Source organism: Dipodomys spectabilis, unplaced genomic scaffold, assembly GCF_019054845.1.
Source record: "Dipodomys spectabilis isolate Male_0828 unplaced genomic scaffold, ASM1905484v1 ptg000275l, whole genome shotgun sequence".
Lineage (NCBI taxonomy): Eukaryota > Metazoa > Chordata > Mammalia > Rodentia > Heteromyidae > Dipodomys > Dipodomys spectabilis.
Window position 1 is genome coordinate 483138 of NW_024870952.1, and position 4908 is coordinate 488045.

The 4908-nt window shown below is 37.9% G+C and overlaps 1 pseudogene; it reads right to left on the reverse strand.

Moving 5' to 3' along the window:
* Positions 1–459: 459 nt before the first annotated feature.
* On the reverse strand, positions 460–559 carry LOC122126353 (annotated as a pseudogene).
* Between the last annotated feature and the right edge of the window lie 4349 nt (positions 560–4908).

Below are 4908 nucleotides of genomic sequence, written 5' to 3' on the forward strand. Positions count from 1 at the left end.
GCTCAAGGGGCACATGCAATAACTGTAGATGGCTGGACACCCCTGCACAGTGCATATACGTGTAATAATACCAGAGTGGCTTCTTTCTTCTTCATGATGCAGATAACAATGCCCAAACTAGAGGCTTCTTGACCCCTTGCATCTTGCTGCTGGAAATTGAGATAGCAAAAATACACTGGAACTGTCACCAATATGTCAAACCAGGTCTGAAGATCCACTTGGAAGAAACTGCATTTGATATTATAATATTATATTTCTTTGGGATAAAACGACAATGTTGTCTAATTTCAAAAGTTGTGTAAAGGTTATGCTATGTAAAGGCCTTTCTAAGGTGAAAATTTAATACATTGATGTCAAAGTAACTTTTAATTATATGAATTACGTGTATTGTTACACTTGTAATTTTGTAACCAACCAACTTTTTAATAGCTGTTTTTCATTTCTTGCATCTGAAGAATGAAAAATTTTGAATACTTCACAAATTTTCATATCATCGTTGTACAAGTGCCATGTTAATCTCTGTATTGTTGTAATTTTGGTATACAAGCTGCTGAAGAATGTAGTATCCTGTAAATTTAAGTAGTTAATGATGAAATATTTATACAGGCTTATATGCTTAGGTGCCTATTTGTAACAAGGGAACCTTATTGTTCCTAAAAATGCTATTAATCTTATTTCCCTAAAATTCTGTGAATAGTTGAAAAAAATATGTTGTTCAGTTGATTGCTCACATTTGCAATCTTTTTGTCAATGACTATTTTAAGTCTTTTTCATTTAGAATCTGATCATACTTTCAAGTATTTATAGCTAAGTCCAAAGGAGACGGCTTTTTCAAGTACTTATTTATCCAACTTGTTAGCTCTGTGAAGCCAATGGATTCAAAGTAAGCCTTGTTTAAGAGCTACTTCTAAATATATGGAGCTGAAATTTTCCCAAATGAGGTCTTATTGGCACAAATGTCTACCTGACCCTTTACCCTTCTTCCATGAAAGAACAGACCAACCAGAATATCTTACTCTGACAGCATAGATTGTATTACTGGAACAAAACTAATCTTAGTTACAGGGATCATAGAGAGATGAACAGTTTAGCCAGAACTGTTCATACTAGAAGGCATTTTATCAAAATATGATTGTTTATGATACCTACCATTTCAAAAGTAGCTAAAGCCAAGAAGGTGAAAAATTGTTCACATGCATGATTACCTAATGTCTTGACCTGTCTACCTTCCAACCAGGCAGGAACTTACACTACTGCCATTTTATCACCAAATATTTTCATAGTTGCAAGAGAGGTCCATATATTTCTCTTCATTATTAGGCCTTAAATTGGTAATGATTTTTATTATTTTTATTTTTATTGTGAACATAATGTACAGAGGGGTAACAATTACATGGGCAAGATAATGAGTACATTTCTTATCAAGCATTGCAGCCTCCTCCTTTGTTTACCCTTCACATGCCTTCCCTGCCTCCCCCGGCCCCACCCAACCCTCCTCCCCATCAAAGTTGTAAAGTTCGTTTTCAACATGACAACTTGTACTTCTCATTGTTGCAACGGGTCCACCACTATCCTTAAACGACTTGTTTTTTCCCTTCTCCTTTACAAATTATACTGATATCAAATATAGTGAAAGCAGGGGTTATAATGTGGAGGATGGACATAGAAAGCAACAAAGAGATAATCTTATAAGTGCGTTAGAAACCCATGCATGAAAGAAAAAAAAACATCTAAATACATATCTAAGGGTTCATTTTCCTAACATCACATTATCTGACCTTTTCTGCTTGACTCATACATATACTAGATATTGCAAATAATAGAAACCATGGGACCTATGTTTCTTTGGGCTTGGCTTACTTCACTTAATATAATTTTTTCCAAGCCTTTCCATTTCCTAACAAATGGGTCAATGTCATTCTTCCTGATGGAGGCATTGAATTCCATCCTGTATATATACCACATTTTCTTGATCCATTCATCTACTGAGGGGCATCTGGGTTGGTTCCATATCTTAGCTATGGTAAATAATTCTGCAATTAACATAGGTGTGCTGGTAGCTATAGTGTGGTCTTGTTTGTAAACATTTGGGTAAATGCCCCAAAGTGGGATTGCTGTGTCATAGGGGAGCTCTATGTGAAGTTTTGTGAGAACCTCCATACTGCTTTCCAAAGTGGTTGAACAAGTTTACACTCCCACCAACAATGCAGTAAGGTTCCCTTCTGTCCACATAACCTCCAGCATCTGTTGTTATTAGAGTTCTTCATTTTGCCATTCTAACTGGGGTGAGGTGGTATGTCAATGTTGTTTTGATTTGCATTATCACCCTGCATCATAATCAACTCCAAATGGATCAAAGACCTCGGAGTCAAATCAGACACTCTGAAAACATTACAGGATGGAATAGTAGAAACCCTAGGTCTCCTTGGCGCAGGCCAAAATTTTCTTAATAGAGTCCCGGAAACACAACAAATCAAAGAAAGGTTGGACAATGGGATTGCATGAAGTTGCAGAGCTTCTGCATGGCAAAGGACATAGCTAGCAAGATCAATAGAAAGCCCACGGATTGGGAGAAGATCTTCACTAGCCATACAATGGACAAGGGTCTCATATCTAAAATATACTTGGAACTCAAAAAATTAAATCCCCAACAACAAATACTCAAAGAAACAACTGCCCAATATATAAATGGACAAAAGACCTAAAGAGAAACTTCTCGGAAGAAGAAAGAAGGATGGCCAATAGACACATGAAGAAAAGCTCAACCTCCCTAAATTGGTAATGTTTTAACCACAGTGTTTCTTCTTGCTTCCAGGCTGTAAATCTACAAATGGTAAAGCTTTAGATTTAACTCTACCAAACACTGAGGTAGAGATAATGGAAAATACTTTAAAACAGAGTTGCCTTTGATACCCTAACCACAACCGAACAATGCAAAACATGAACCTTTTAATTATATTATATATAGTTAGGTATTTTACATTTATATGTGATGATTTTATATTTCACACTATGAAACTTAGTAGACTTAATTGATAATTTGACAAATAAATTGATATTTATTCCAATAAATAGAATTAGAATATAAATAATTAGGTTTAGAATATATATCAGAATATAAAATGTATCAATGCAATATTTTAGCTACAAACTTGTGATACCTTCTAAGTGAACATGGCCTTCTGAATTCACATTGCAAAAAAAGAGTGTTGTTTTCCTCGAATCTATATGGGATTTTATTCTGCTGCTCTGTTTATTGTTTTAACTTGCTGGTCCCAAACTGTTTTTCTCCATATTTCTGAAGCATTCCTACTGATTATGCCCAAATTTTGCTGATATGATGTCTAAAAAATACTTCTCTTCTGTAGGACCCATGGGTCCTAGGATCTCAGGTCCCATTACCTGTATCATCAGATAACAGGGGAAAGACTTCTCACCTAGGCCCATGCAACATGCCAACAGAAAGTAATTGAAGAGCTATCTGGTCGTTAATTGGACATAATCAACTCCCAGGCTTTCCTGCATGGTCTGGCTTGTATGTCCTGCTCAGCTTTCTCTCTCAAAGCTGAAGCTCTACCGTCTGGGCCACTGCTCCACTTCGGGTTCACTGGTGGTTCATTGTAGATAAGAGTCTCACCGAGTTTCCTGCTCAGCTGGCTTTGAATGGCGATCTACTGAGGAGGCTTCAAGTGGCTTTTCTCAGGAATTTGCAGAGCAGCCGCTTCACACAAATCTTTAGTCTAAATCTCGAGAGGTACTAGAGAAAAACAGAAACAGGAAGATGCTTCTAGTGTGTTCTAGATACTTAAATTTGGAGACACAAAACACTCATAATGATTAGATCGTTTTATAGGCAAAAGGAGCATTGCAGACAGTATGAGGATCACTCCAGATTTCGGTCCTCTCATCCTGAGACAGTAAATTCACTGCAGCTCAATGCTAAGTGACAGAACTGACATATCCTGTGGATATTTGCTCCAAAATACTGTGACACTCTTTTCTCACGTTTGGCCTCAAACCTGTGACCAGAGAAGAAGATGAGGAGACAAAGCAACTATAATAAACATTGAGTAGTTTACTTATAAATTCAAACCATTGGAATGACCCTGCTAAGAAGTCAGATTGTCCAGATTAAAAAATGAAGAAGAAAGGAAAGAAGGTGTCAGTGGCTGCTGATTGTAATCCCACCTCCTTAGGATGCTGAGATGAAGAGAATCTTAGCTTGAATCCAGCCAGTGTAGGAACGACTATGACACTGTTACTTCTAAGAGATCACAAAAAAACCAGAATTGAGGCTATGACTCAAGCTTCATGTACTACCCTTGAGCAAAAGGAGCTCAGGGACAATGCCTAGGCTCATAGTTCAACCTCAGGACCTGCCCCCTCAAAAAGAGCCTGTACTTCCATGTCATTGTCTATGTATGGATGTATTCCTATAGGTGAAGCTCCAGAATAGCTATGATGAATGGCACCAAGTTAGGAAATTTGTATTCAATACAATAATTTCATAACACAGAGATGACTTCTTTCAAGACACTGCATGTTCCAGGGAACCCCTCCTCACTGTTCCCAGTGTAACCTGAGGGTTTCTCTGCATCCCAGGCCTGCTGGAAGAAGTCTCTCACATTGTGTGGACAGGCAGACAAAAGGCCTCACACCTGTACAGCTGGGTAACAAACAATTCCACCTGAGCCAGTTAGTGAGGATGAGTGTGGGCGTGCTCTGAAAGTCAGGAGAAAAGGGTCTCTTTGTACCCCAAGCTATCTCTTTCCCCAGTGCTCTGTTTTTACAGGAAGCTTTCATTTATGCCTCTGTCCATGGCAGATAAAGTTATGTGCACTCATCCTGCCTTTGTGAGACTATGTTTTTGTGTTCAGATAAAGTGCTCAATATAATTCAGGAGTACTT